Below are 15705 nucleotides of genomic sequence, written 5' to 3'. Positions count from 1 at the left end.
AATGACAGCTCTAAGAGAAACCTCCCATTTGATTCAAAACTGTGACCAACACAGAACAGGAAGGAAAACCCGGCAGTGCCCTTCTGGCCCCCTACAGCCATGTGTGTAGACTGTGCAGGAGATCTTGTGACCCTGTGGAGGAATGTGGAGACTGGGACAGGATGGCTGCAAGTAGGAGACTGGGGCCAGAGTGGAGAGATCACGAGAACAGGGGCCAAGGCCAGTCAGGGACCAGACTATGCAAAGCACCGGGAGCAGAAACAAATCGGTCCAAAGGCAGCCATGTTCCCACAGTCACGGAGAGCGCACGAAGGAGAAGATGCCAAGGGTTGAGCACTTATCTGAAAGAAGCTGGGCTACCCAAGAGAAACGAAACTAGAAGAAACAGAAGTACCATGACTTGCCAAGTTCGTCCTAGTTGTGTGCATGCCTCCACCCTACCCCTACCCCATCCAGGCTGAGGTGGAGGCAAGTGAGGAATTATAGAATATAAAGAAGCCATTGTTATTAAAATTACCCAAAAATTGAAAAAAAGGAAAAGGTGAGAAAGCCACACGTTCTTTCAGTGTCATATTGGGGTACCATTTAATAGGCTGACCCAGGGTTTATTTAATTCTCTAGAAGAATGTCCCTGCATTTGACTTTGTCATGTACTCTTCCATTAGAGTGCTGACACTGCGGAACTGCAAGTTACCTGTAGGTTTGGGTCCAAGAGAAATAATAACCCTAAAAGTTATAGTTTTACTGACTGTAGAACATTCCCAGTTTTGTCTCCAACCTAGAAATCTTATTTTATATATATATATATATAAATGTTTGTATATATGTAGATATAATAAGTATATGTAGATACAATATGTATATGTAGATACAATATGTATACATAGACATGATGTGTGTGTGTGTGTATATTTTAATGTTGGAACCAGCAGTAACCTTTACGGGTTCCCTTGTTAATAAGTTAAAAAATCACTGGCATATTTCTTTCTGTATTTCTATGAGTCAAGTTCTTACTTTTTGAAAATTGTACTTTGACACTACATTTTCTTTACAGATCTAACGGTGTTTGTGAATCTACCACCCAATGACCCCGATCTCAAATGGATATTTTACAAGATAATTCAAGTAAAGTGCTTAGCACAGTGCATAGCACATAGTAAATGCTCAGTAAATGTGCTATTATTCATAGCTGCTAGTAGTTGGAAGGGCTTTTACATGGCCTCTAGCAGTGGCCACAGACTCACCAACAGGATTTCAAAGCAATAATCGAGGGTGGCCCAGGTCAGTAGTTACATGGAAGCCTCCCTCAGTTGGGGCCACTTGCAAATATTATGAATACAGGGAGCCACTCTGCTCAAAATAATTCCCAAACTATCAATGCAGACGATGAGAATCACTTGTATATTTATCACAATAGGTGTGTGGGCCTATGGGGAGAAAACAATGATAACTTACCAAAATCAAGTACACTGATCTAAAAGAAGCCATCTCCTTGGTGACCAAAAGTGCGTTCTTCCATACTTTAAGGGGATGTTTGAATGATATTCAAAACTTATGTGATTGATCCAGTTACAGAAGAAAAAGCAGTACAGTAAAGTTAACTATATTGGTATGTGAGCAGAGAGGAAACTGGTTAAGGGAGGGAGCCCAGAAAGAGAATATATGGTTAATTTCTTAAATTATAAACTCCAAAGGTATGATTTTTCTACAGGAATTTTCTTCACAAATCAAGTGCACCTGTAAAAACAAAAGCTTGTCTAATATTAAAACCGAGCTTATAAGAAACCTCAGGACTTAACTATGACTTTAACTTAAGAGGGTGAGAGTTTCAGATACATCAATACACTGTCAAGGCCATGGCCATTTGGTGATTCTTCATTCCACTGCTTTTCTTTCAAGTGTCAGGAGTTCAGTTTTCCTAATATTAATAAGCAATACCACAACTACCAAGACAGAAGGAAAAAAAGCACACACACCTCACAAAATAAAGAAAACTCTATAGTATTCTCTTTTTTTCCCACTCCATCTTTTCCCTTGCTCAGATTTGGGGTGGGGGGAATCTAGTTTTATTCTGAAGTAAACACACATAATTAGACACACAATCTTCATAATTTACCACCCTGATATCTTCATCATCAACTAACCTATCACCAAATACAGAGCAGTTGAAAGAAAAGTAATAATAAATCTCTGAGGTTATATACTTCTTTTTAAACAGGCAATTTTCCACTTTATAAAATAACTAATTTCCCCTGTTTAAAAAATAAGACTATTTGTTGCCTTATGATGGTACAATTAAGCAAGCTTTTAAGCACAACAGAAAATATGTAGGTTAATAAAGTGATTTTAATAAAAAGAAAAGAAAGGTTTGAGAATTACTGGTGTTTCCATATACTATAGAATATTGACTGTATGGTCAAGATGAGCATCAGTTACAAATTATGTGTACAGCTTGCTAACAAATTAGGAAAATGTTCCCCTTTGGTTTCTCTTCTGACTACTTGTAAAATAATATTCACACACAAATTTACAATTCAAATTTGATGTCTTATGAGTACATTCTGCAGATCATGCCCTGAGAAGTGAGAGAGTGAACTTAGTTGCACGGAAAGTATAATCTGCTGCTGGCTTTTAGCCAGAAACACTAGACCAAATGTTTAGAGACTGTGAGGCATCTAACAAGCCCAGTGCACGTGTACTTCTCAGTACTAGTTGTTGCTGTTTATATGTGAACCTCCAAACAAAGGGCAAAATAAATTTGAAATTCATGCATTTTAAATTTTATTTATTTTATTTACAGGGGACAGAAAAGGAAGCAACTTGAAGGCCCTTTGGGAACATCTGTAACAGTGTTGACAAGAAGTCCCAATGATTTAAGCAACACTAATAACCATATGTCTGTACCTATGTTCAGCTGTAATTTACATATTACGTTTAAGTTTTTATTTTTATACTTGAGAAAACATGCCAAGTATTCAGTATTTATCATCAGAGTTAACTTGCAGAAAGAGAAAGCGAATTACAATAGAAAGAAGAAAATATTGGTCTTGGGAAAAAAATGAATTTGATTTTCATACAGGTAGGTAGTAAAGGAGTCATTACTACCTTCCACAACTAATCAATATGTCTGTACCTTAAACTTACCATAACTGTCACGTACTAAAAAGATAAGATCACTATATGGGCAAATATATTGCTAATAAAAATCTACTCCAACATACTAGTCACTCCATCACAGTACAATATAATTTTTGCAGGTATGTGCTATAATAAACCATGTGACACGGTAAAAGGTATGACATATTACAAGTCTCCCTTACACAAAGTACTGCGAGCAGGTATTGTCAACCTATTTACTTGAGATCACTCAGGGGTAAAAAGGTCAGGCCCAAACAGCAGTCTGCAACCTTATAAGGGGCTGAGCAAAGACAGAGGGTGATCAGGCAGGGAGAGTGGGGGTGAGGGGAAACGAAAAAACAGAAGGAAAGAAGGCAACAGATAACCATTTTCAAGAAAATAATTTTAGTTGATGTTAGGTATTAAGATTGAAAACTGGGGCTTCCCTGGTGGCGCAGTGGTTGAGAGTCCGCCTGCCGATGCAGGGGACACGGGTTCGTGCCCCGGTCTGGGAGGATCCCACATGCCGCGGAGCCGCTGGGCCCATGAGCCACGGCCGCTGAGCCTGTGCGTCCAGAGCCTGTGCTCCGCAACGGGAGAGGCCACAGCAGTGAGAGGTCCGCGTACCACAAAAAAAAAAAAAAAAAAAAAGATTGAAAACTGAAGCCTGAGTTGAGAAAACCTGAAGGCAAAATTGAGGAGGACTACAAAGAACAATTCAGCTGCCACACTTGGTGAGTAACTGCCTGTCTTTCTTACCGCATCTGTGCTAGGAAAGCACTGCAGACAAACTAGAACACATTTGATACTATTCTACACGTGGTGGTAATCATGAGGCCAATCTGCAGCTCCTCACCAGGAAGGAATTGTGAATCCCTAAACTATATCATATCAACCCCTGAAGACAGGCGTGGGCCCACGACCTCGTAGGCAACCTCATCAAGAGGCCCAGCACTGGCAGGCCCCTTCTGAGCTGTGCTGGTTGTCAAGTTTGCACAACAAATCATTCACGCCTCTCTCCTCTATACTTACCGTGTACTTTTTTTTTTTTTTTTACCTCTTTATTGGAGAATAATTGCTTTACAATGGTGTGTTAGTTTCTGCTTTATAACAAAGTGAATCAGTTATACATATACATATGCTCCCATATCTCTTCCCTCTTGCGTCTCCCTCCCTCCCACACTCCCTATCCCACCCCTCTAGGTGGTCACAAAGCACCGAGCTGATCTCCCTGTGCTATGCGGCTGCTTCCCACTAGCTATCTATTTTACGTTTGGAAGTGTATATATGTCCATGCCTCTCTCTCGCTTTGTCACAGCTTACCCTTCCCCCTCCCCATATCCTCAAGTCCATTCTCTAGTAGGTCTGTGTCTTTATTCCTGTCTTACCCCTAGGTTCTTCATGACATTTTTTTTTCTTAAATTCCATATATATGTATTAGCATACAGTATTTGTCTTTCTCTTTCTGACTTACTTCACTCTGTATGACAGACTCTAGGTCCATCCACCTCATTACAAATAGCTCAATTTCGTTTCTTTTTATGGCTGAGTAATATTCCATTGTATATATGTGCCACATCTTCTTTATCCATTCATCTGATGATGGGCACTTAGGTTGTTTCCATCTCCGGGCTATTGTAAATAGAGCTGCAATGAACATTTTGGTACGTGACTCTTTTTGAATTATGGTTTTCTCAGGGTGTATGCCCAGTAGTGGGACTGCTGGGTCATATGGTAGTTCTATTTGTAGTTTTTTAAGGAACCTCCATACTGTTCTCCATATACACTTACCATGTACTTTTAATGGTTTGCTGGCACCTTAGAGCACCTGGTGCTTCTAGAAGGTTACTTTAATATAAGTGTGGTCAAGGTATACTTTTTATTAAACTGTGATTTATTTTAAGCTATTATCAGAAGGTGAATTAAAAAATTAGGGGGCTGTGACCTCAAAGTAGTATAACATAGGCATATGCACATGTGTTTCCACTTCTGAGGACATGGGGCATTTTAAGGCTCTCCAACTGGTGAGGTCACTCCAGTAAGTTTTCTAGCCTGCATAGTGACAACCCACAAGAGTCTCGGAGGGAAAGTGCCTATCCCAAGACTCAAGGCTAATTCCTTTGCTCTCACCTTCTCAGAAATCTCACTTCATCACTAATAACCATCTCCTCCACTTACCTTAAAATATGCATCCTTACTGGCCCCCAAGTTCAAAACTCTTTAAAACAACTAACCAATCAAAAAACTATTATTACCTTTCTAACCCCCATCCTGTTCTTTATTTCTTATTCATAGCCCAATTTCTTAAGATCCAGCACTCATGACTCTGAGGTGCTCTAGCAAAGCTCACTAAAGGATTCTTTACTATTGAAATCCACACTTTTCAGTCTTCATCTTAATTGACTTCTCTACAGCATGAAACTGTTGACTTCAGTCTTGAGATGTTTTTTCTCCCTTGGTTTCTATGACATCTTTCTCTCTAGGTTTTCCTCTGACTCTTCATCTCTATCAATCACCTTTGCCGGTTTCTCTTTTTTTCCATTAGCCTCTTAAATATTCCTGTTCCACAAGGTTCCATCCATACTGTTACTGTTTTCATTGTTTTCACCCTCTCCCTGTATTATTTCTACCTCCACAGAATAAGCGATCATCTCTATATTTTTTGAGAATATATACTATATTCTCAAGTCTTAATTTCCTACCCAAATCACTCCTGAGATTCAGTCGCACATATTCAGATCCCTTAAGAATACATCCACCTGGATGTCCCACAAGCATCTCATACTGAACACATCCAAAATGAAATTCATGATCTACACATGCAACTCCTTCTCCTCTTTCTCTCTTCCCCTACTGTCAACTCCTCTGGCTGTACTCACTGTCTTTCTGAGGTACCACCACTCACGCCTCAAGTCTGCCGAGTTAGAAACATGAGCATCCTGACTCCTTTCTTTCTTTCTAATGCGTCTACAGCGGGCAGTCCCCAAGTGCTAGCAACTCTACCTTCTTCAAATATTCTCATTACTTCCCTCTTCCCTTCGCACAGCCATGGCTACGACTGCCAGAGTACAGGACCACATCATTTCTTTTTTTTTTTTTTTTACCCTTTATTTAAAATTTTTTTAATTTTTTAATTTTATTTTTTATATAGAAGGTTCTTATTAGTTATCCATTTTATACATATTAGTGTATACATGTCAATCCCAATCTCCCAATTCATCACACCACCACCACCACCACCACCACCACCACCACTTTCCTCCCTTGGTGTCCATACGTTTGTTCCCTACATCTGTGTCTCTATTTCTGCCCTGCAAACGGGTTCATCCGTACCATTTTTCTAGGTTCCACATATATGTATTAATATATGATAGTTGTTTTTCTCTTTCTGACCAGAGTGACCCTTTTAAAGTGACCCTTTTAAAAGAGACATTAGATCAAATCATTTCTCTGCTCAAAATCCTGCTTTTTTTTTAAACTTAGATAGCTTCATTAATTCAGAAGCTTGGACTGACTGATTTCCCCATTGTTTAGAACAGTGCCTGGCACATAGTAGTGCGAAATAAATAGTTGTCAAATGAATGAATAGAAGTACAGCAAAAGAGGTATGTATATGACATAGGGGGAGCCCAAAGGTAGAAACATGAGTTCCTCGTGGGTAAACTGGGAAAGGCTTCACAAAGCAGTGGATGCTTGAATAGATTTGTGGAATAAACACAAATCGGTCAGGTTAAAGTTCTGAGAGGAACGCACCAAAAACCAATAGCATGACACCTGTAAAGGCAGAGAGAAACAAAGAAGCATGGTGCACTCTGGAACTGCATGGGATCCAGGAGAGCTGAGACAGAAAGTGTAAGTGAGCAGAGAAGACTGAGCTGAAGAGGGAGGCAGGTGCCCCACTGCTTGCTGGCTCTCCTGGCCTCCTGCAACTGTCCAGACCTTCAGGACCACATCATTTCTTGAGCTGATGACTGCAGCAGTCTCCTGGTCTCAGTTTTACTCTCTTCCAAACATCCTCCAAACTGAGACAGAAAGAGCTTTCTGAAGCGCACATCTCACTCACCCAATCCCATGTCCCTTGTCAACTTAAGAATGTGTAAATGGGTCTCCCTCAAGATAAGGCCCAACTCCTTGGTGCCAGCCTATCGTTAGCCTCATTTCTAACCAAGTTCCTGTCTCCTGCACATACCAAATTGCTTGGCAGCTTCCCCAGAGCAACACCTTGTATATCTGTGCCTTGGTATAGGCTGCTTCTCTGCCTGATAACTTTTGTCCCCAATTTATCTAGCTGCAAAGACTCTCCCAGAGCCTTCCCAGGCACCTACAGGCTGAGTGTAATGCCCTTCCCATGTGCTCTAAGGGCAAGAGCCCCCCTATGAATAGTAGACAGTACTGTGACTTCATATTTGAAGAAATGAACCAATAGTTTATTGGCTAGCACAGCAGGCACTCAATAAACGGCTTTCAAAGAATGTAAGATGATACCCAGTGATAAAGAAGAAGTTGCTTTTCCTTAGTATTTCATTCTTCATCTTGGTTTTTAGGGCCTAGAGCTGATATTCACAACTGTTAAGTAGCAATAGCGGAATTAAAACATGGGCATCTTTTTTATACTTCTTGTAGATACAAGCTATGATGTTCACCTGTAAAATATGTCATCGCTTAATTCTTATAATTCCTTTTAATAAAGGAAGTTTAAAAAAAAAAGAATGTAAGATGAACAAATAATAATTTGGCTTGAACTCCACAGCTGGCATAATGGCTGGAACACCTGAGAAGTCTATGTCAAACTGTATTTATTCAGAACTTCAGAGTCATATATTTCTTGTTATTTTTATACTAATACTAATAAAAGGTCAAAGAAGGGACCATTCTCTAGGCCTTAATAACAAAGTTGTCTCGATAGAAGTATCATATACACTTGAAGGAATTCATGTGCCCTCCAAAGGGTCTGACTACCCGAATTATCAACCAGACCACTGGCTACAGAGGCTGTCTTACTCATCTCTGCATACCTAAGTCCCTGACACATAGTACCACTCAAAAGGTCTGACGAAGGCCTAATGAATGGGAGATTATAAAGAAACATATAGAAACAAATAGGGCCTGCCCTGTTGAAGAATCACTAATTTCTAATTTCCTTCAAGAAATTACCTACAAGTGGTCAGTCTTACTGAGTCTTACATTTCCAAGAAGTCTTCAGCTCAGTATTCACTTATTCAACAAATATCCAATGTCAACTATATGCCAGCTACCATGGTAGGCACATGAATTAGCAGGGAAAGCAATGCAACTAGAAAGAGTACTCTTTCTTTCTTCCAAATCCACCTAGATATTTAATAGTTGTGAGATCTATGTGCCAACCAATTAAGCTCTCTGCTTATAAATGTCTTCGTATATAAATTGAGAGTAATATATCTATTTCACAGGGTTATTGTGGTAGTTAAATGAGATAATACATAAACCCAATATGGTATAAACATATTAGTTATCCCTAATTAGTTATATTCACTATAAATCAGCGGTCCCCAACCTTTTTGGCACCAGGGACCAGTTTCGTGGAAGACAATTTTTCCACAGATGGCGGGTGGGTGTGTGTGTTGTGGGGAAGGATGGTGCAGGCGGTAATGGGAGCAATGGGGGCGATGGGGAGCGATGGGGAGCGATGGGGCGCGATGGGGAGCGATGGGGAGCGATGGGGCGCGATGGGGCGCGATGGGGCGCGACGGGGAGCGGTGGGGAGCGATGGGGCGTGATGGGGAGCGATGGGGAGCGACGGGGAGCGATGGGAAGCGGCAGATGAAGCTTCCCTCGCTCGCCTGCTGCTCCCCTCCTGCTGTGCGGTCCGGTTCCTAACAGGCCACAGACCAGTAACCCTCGGCAGCCTGGGGCTTGGGGACCCCTGCTATAAATAAAAGGCAGTAATATTTTATGTATTACTTCACATAAGACAGGAATTAATATTCCCACGTATAATTTTTAAAACTAGCACCAGGGTATCTAAGCCATTTTCCCAAGACCACTAATGCAGTTGGTCAGTGGCAAAGTTCTTTGGTATCAAGTATGAAACTGTGATTCTCTTTACTTACTGTCTCTTACAAATCTCACTGGCACCTAATTATGAAAGACCCTACACCAAAGAGTGGGACTACAGCTGAGAAAACATAGGTCTTCCTAACATAGTAGCTGAGGGGTTAATGAGCAAAGAAGTGTTTAAATTAACTGTTTTTGTTTTCTTAGCCGACACAGGGTAGTGCCAACTATAAGAGACACCGTAAAGTTTTTATAGTCAGGGAAAGGTCCCCAATGTCATAAGTTTTGCTTTAACAAGAAAATTCTAATATTAAAAACTGTCGGGTTGCCATGGTAACAATCTATTTGCAATCATGATGCTGGTATTATTCCGTTATATTTCTCTCAAGGAAAAGTAAACTAGATGTAGCAAAGGAATTTAATGAAAGTATCTGCTGGACCAAAAGCCAAGATATGACCATTTCTAGGCAATACAACATGATTTAAATATACAGCAAGAGATCCTCAGGTTACAATAACAATTCCATCAATAAAATTAAAAGATTTTGACCTTGACACCAATACAAGGTATAGCTATATTATCTGGAGAACTCAATTCTATGAGTAAGAAAAATAAATCATTAAACAACTGAGATGACAGCCATGGAACAAGAAAGTCATAATTCATCAAAAGGAGAACAAAATCAATCCTCAAAGGAAGTATGAATTATCAACACTAAATTTCTCACAGCAATCTCGAAGGTTTCACTTTGGTGTTTTGTTTTGTGTGTATGTGTGCGTGTATATGTTGGGGGAAGGGGTATATTTTGAACTCTAGGACATCCTTGGATGACTTAACCTTCTACTTTTATTTAGAAAATGTCAGAAGGACATATTCAAAATAAATTGATTCTAAATAAAAAAAGGAAGGAAGTTATCGTTCTTGAATGGTCTTCAAAATTAGACCATTTTGAAGTCTGGACACACAGACTGTTTATGCAGACAGGACAATTTCCACACAATCAGCAAAGCCTCAGCCATGACTATGAACATCGTATAGATTTTCTCTTCTGTAAAAGCTTTTCTAACACTTGTTTCTACAACAATCCGAGAAATGATAACATTTTCCCCACAACTTTAGCTGTGAACAAATCATTTCTTGTCTATTTGTAACGATTTTACAGAAGAGCATATCCATGCTCAATGTCCTCAAAGACAACCAGAATAAAAATTGCACTCCTTCTGCTTCAACAATAAACTGGTTTTGTAAGAAAATATCAGCATGCACAATTAAGGAAATATTTTTCTTCATTGGCCAGCTCTTTCCTTAACTTCAATAGTCAGTGCAGATTTGGTAATATATATTTACATTATATATACTATTATAATATATATTTATATCATATATAATAGCATCTATTTTTACAAATATAAATATTCATATATAAAATAACTAGTTTGTTTTCTGAAATACAATCTTAAAAACTATGTGTAATCAAATTTTCTATATAAGCCATGCTTTCTCTCTACCTTCAATATAAAATTATAGAATGTGTCTCCAGCCTCCCTGAAAAGGGTTGGCTAAAGACACCTTTTTAAAAATAACAGTTAGGGAATTCCCTGGTGGTCCAGTGGTTAAGAATCCGCCTTCCAATGCAGGGGATGTGAGTTCTATCCCTGGTCAGGGAACTAGGATCCCACATGCCATGGAGCAAATAAGCCCTCGTGCTGCAAAAAAGATCCCACATGCCGCAACTAAGGCCGAGGTGGTCAAATAAATAAGTAAATAAATAAATATTTTTTAAAATTAAAAAAATAATATCACAGTTAAGATTTCAGAAAACTTCATAAAATTTAATATCTTAAATTTTATTAAATTCATACAAAATATTAATAACTTAAATAACAACTATAGCTAGCACAGATTACATACTTTTGCTTATTGTTCTTAAAGATTATGGAGATTACGGTTAAGACCAAAGCTTTCTAGGTTGAGGAACTTAGATGGAGGATAATATCATTAAATGGTAAAGGAAATATATGAGTGAGTACAAATCTTTTTTTTAATTAATTAATTTATTTATTTTTTGGCTGTGCTGGGTGTTCATTTCTGTGCGAGGGCTTTCTCCAGTTGCGGCGAGCGGGGCCCACTCTTCATCGTGGTGCGCAGGCCTCTCACTGTCGCGGCCTCTCCTGTTGCGGAGCACAGGCTCCAGATGCGCAGGCTCAGTAGTTGTGGCTCACGGGCTCAGTTGATCCGCAGCATCTGGGATCTTCCCCAACCAGAGCTCGAACCCATGTCCCCTGCATTGGCAGGCGGATTCTTAACCATTGCACCACGAGGGAAGCCCGCAGATTTGTTGTTAAAGGCAAAAACTTGAAATTAGTGACTTGTACTAGGAAGCAGCAATCCATCCTTTTTTTTTTTTCTTTTTTTTAAATCCCGGCAGTATAAATAAATTTCTTGGCAAAAAAAAAAAGAATATTTTCTCATGCATCAAATGTCAAAATTTAGTTTATTTTTTCTGATGTGTAAATGCCATAGATACATTGCAACTATTAAAGGATGCTCTGAATCTATCTGAGATTAGTAATGCTTTTAATTAAAAGATTTTTCCTTCCAAGACTTCCATTTCAGTCCTAAATAAGTGTTTTCCCCATTCATCCTTGTCTCATAGGACAATGATCTTCATATTTTAGAGGGAGACAGATTTACTTTTTGGTTCCTGTTAACAGAACATCTTGGATTTAATTGCCAATATTATTTATGAATTACAAGTGTAGGAGTGTTTTTCAATGTGATGAATATTCCGTCATCTGAAATTTTTAAGAGATGCCAAATATGAAGGGGAATAGGATAGTACAGTTGCTCTTTTCCTCTCTTGCTACACCCTCTTCTGGAAAGACAATAAACAACATATGCTTTTTCCTTTGTCTATTTAAACCTGCAGGTTCAGAGACAGTTTTGTCAAAAGTCAAAGAGAAATAGGAAGGAACTTCTAAGAGAAGTATTCCTAAAAGACAAGAACATGCTTACAGAGGTAAAATATAATAATTAGCACCTATTACTGCAGGCAAAAAGTGGGGGGAGGGATAAAATATAACTGCATAGTAATATCAAGCACTACAAAAGGTAGTAAATTGAAAAAAGTTTTAAATATTGAATATTAATTTTCTCCTATAACCAAAAAGCATAGTAAAGCTTACAAACTCAAGTAATGCCTAATGGGCTGATTTAAATTCAAAGGACTTGAATGTAAAGAAGAAAGCTGAGAACATTATAGGGGTTCTCCTGTGTTTACAGTACAATTTCAGATATCACATAGGGGCTGCCACATTTAGTTCCAGGTATTCTTTCACAAAATATCAGAAATTAAATGGAAGTTTTGCTCTAAAAGTAAAAGATATACCCCACCAGGTTAAAACATTCTACACCTAATGGCTTTCAAAATAAGGCTGTTCAAAAAGCTATCATAATGTTGTAACAATGACTGGACTATCAAGAATATACAATGTTACCTGTATATTAGACTCTACCATGTAAAGAAGGAAGAAACATTTCTACTTTTAAAAGCCAGAGAAAATGTCTAGGTCTGCTTAGAATTGTCATGGCCTCAATTTCACAGAGAAGAAGAGTCAGTCTCAAGGTTTTATCATGCAAAACTTCAAGATTTAAAATGCAACAGAACTAAATAACATAAGAAATTAAAATTACAAAGAGATATTATTTACAGCATTTACAAGATGGACAAGGATTAAAAAGAATGATAATATCTCATACTAGCAAGGTTGTAAAAAAACAGTGCACTCATACAGTGCTGATGGGGTATAAGTTAATACAATACATACTGGAATACAATTTGACAACATATATAAAAATGCAAAATATGCCTCAGGAAATTCATTTCTATTCACTTATCCTATTCAAAAACAAAAAAACTTTATTTTATAAAGATATATTTATACTGATGTTCCATGCAATGGAAAAAAAAATGGAAGTAACTCAAAAGGGTACTGGTTAATTACATTTTGACATGTTTCATACCATGGAATAGTATATAACTGTTAAAAGAAAATTATATATGGTATGCATTCAGGACTGTATATATTAGATATAGATACAGACGTAGACCCAACAGCAGTCTGCTGAATGATGGAAATGGTGGTCTCTAAGAAGCAGGGTTTCTGAGGCACTTGAATTTCTGATCTGCACTTTTATTGATTATTTTAATTTTTTTTATAATGCACATAAAATTTTTTTAAACACTTGAATAAATGTTTGAAATAAGTGATGAAATTTATTACCACAGTTGAAAAATACATATTTGCGTATATTATAGACAATGGCTTTTGTTTGTGTCAAAGGATTAAAGATACTTAGAGATATGAAAGCTAATGTGTTGACTATATTCTACCACTGTTATTACACAAGAGATGAAAAGAAATACACAAAATTGTCATCTTGGGAATACTGGTGAGAAAATTAGTCCAGCAAATGTTTAATATATTACCAGCATGAAGATGCTATCAACCTTCAGGGTGGTGGGAGGGGGAAATGGGTGGCAAGGTATGAATTTGGGTTTTTAAATGCCTCTGTGCTTTTCAGGTGTTAACACCATGGGCTCTGAAATGAGCGATACATGGTTTACGGGCCCAATTCTGTCAGTGACCCTGGGCAGGTTCCTTCACCTTTCCAAGCCTCAGTTTATCTCCTACAATACAGGGATAATAATAGTATTACCCCCATAAAATTGTTGGGAAGATTTAAAAGATAATATATGCAAGGAACAGTGTTTGGCATATGGCCAGTTTTCGACCTGGGCTCTTATCCTTCTCAAAGCACACCAAGTTTTTTTCATTAGCAATTACAAAAACCTCAGGAAATCGAAGCCTGAATTTTATTGCAGAAAAAATAGAAACGAGGGATGTTAACTTCAGATTGGATAACAGAAAACACCCAGCCAGTCAGTAGAATTCATTTTAACTCTATAATGCTACCCATCCTAAAGACAGTTGTAGCTTTCCAGAGATATAAGTCCTCTCTGATTATTAATACCAACCCTGACTTCGTGACAGGTATTAAAATAACACCAGTTCAAAATGTACACATAAAAAACTGAATGAAGAACAAAACCCAATGTGCCTGTTAAACATCAATGAGAACTTGAGGGAAAATCTTGACAAAGTCTTATGAACAAATAACTATAAAGAGAGAGAAAAAAGAACTGCAACTGTTTCCCACGATCAAAGCACATACATTTCCATCATTCAACAGAATGAAATCAACAAACACGTATTAAGCAATTCATTGCCCTCAGGAATATCCAGTTCTACTACAGGAGCCAAGATAAACCAACAAGTAACTGTGATACAAGAATCACCAAGCTCCACAGGAGCCTGTCAAAGAGATAGCAGGCTTCTTGCCAGGCCAAGGGAGAAGCATACAGGTACAGTGGGAATGCTTTTCAGGTATGAGTACAGACAAGATGGTCACAAACTGAGATTCATTCATCTAGCAAGTTTGAAGTAATGAAACTATGTTTTAATAAGCTGCATGCACAAACTTTATACTATCTATCGAGAGTCTATTTTGTGGAAAATATTGTAACATGCTATAAGGGAACACAATAATATTTCTAGTACACCCTAAGCTTTACAATCCAGTTGGGAAACAAATGATACATATTGTATTGTGAATTCCCCAAGGGAAACTGATGTGTCTTTTTTATCTTTGTATTCCCATCCCCTTGCACAATGCCTGTAAAATCACTGGCACTAAATAAATGTCTGGCAAATAACTGAATAAACAAATGACTATAATACAAAGCAGAATATTAGATGTGCTGCTGATCATCAGTATCAGAGAAGTTTAGCAGAGGGACACAGAATTTGCAATAGGGCAAGCAAGGAAGGTGAAGGTAAGTACCATTTTTGTCATCCAGCATTCATCCCCATATTCCTCTGGTAATCATCTCTTCCCCTTTATCTGTCTCCCTGCTCCCTTGGAGCTAACTGCAGGGGTGGGCATGTAACCGAGGCTGAGCAAATCGAAAATACTGCATCCTCCTGGTTACAGAAAATGGTTCAAAAATGCATTCCTGGGTTTCCCTGGTGGCGCAGTGGTTGAGAGTCCGCCTGCCGATGCAGGGGACACGGGTTCGTGCCCCGGTCCAGGAAGATCCCACATGCCGCGGAGCGGCTGGGCCCGTGAGCCATGGCCGCTGAGCCTGCGCATCTGGAGCCTGTGCTCCGCAGCGGGAGAGGCCACAACAGTGAGAGGCCTGCGTACCGCAAAAAAAAAAAAAAAAAAAAGCATTCCTGACCCAAGCCATGCTAATTAGATACAATCATCACTAATCTTGGGAATTTTGCTTAAGCAACCAAAAACACAAGTTCTTTTTCATGCTGGATTTGCAGCTGAGAGGATGAAAACTTAGAGCTTGCGACCACTGTCTTGCCACCACAAGGGGAGAGCCTATCTGAGAATGGAGGCATCGCATGGAAAGTGAGTCTAGCAATGGAGAGATACCAGATCCTAATGACAGCTCTTGAGCCTCTGGATTTAGTTTAGCAGTG

At 38.7% G+C, this 15705-nt stretch overlaps 1 protein-coding gene across 1 annotated transcript in view; it reads right to left on the bottom strand.

Moving 5' to 3' along the window:
* The window catches only part of SMYD3 (SET and MYND domain containing 3), a 714413-nt gene that overhangs the window by 477901 nt on the left and 220807 nt on the right, over positions 1 to 15705 (bottom strand). The window lies entirely within an intron of this gene.

This window comes from Delphinapterus leucas, chromosome 1 (genome assembly GCF_059928025.1).
Source record: "Delphinapterus leucas isolate spDelLeu-1000000601 "Yukka" chromosome 1, BTC_Dleu_Yukka2, whole genome shotgun sequence".
Classification (NCBI taxonomy): Eukaryota; Metazoa; Chordata; class Mammalia; order Artiodactyla; family Monodontidae; genus Delphinapterus; species Delphinapterus leucas.
Note: the sequence above shows the minus strand (reverse complement) of the source record. Positions and strands in the feature narration are given on the sequence as shown.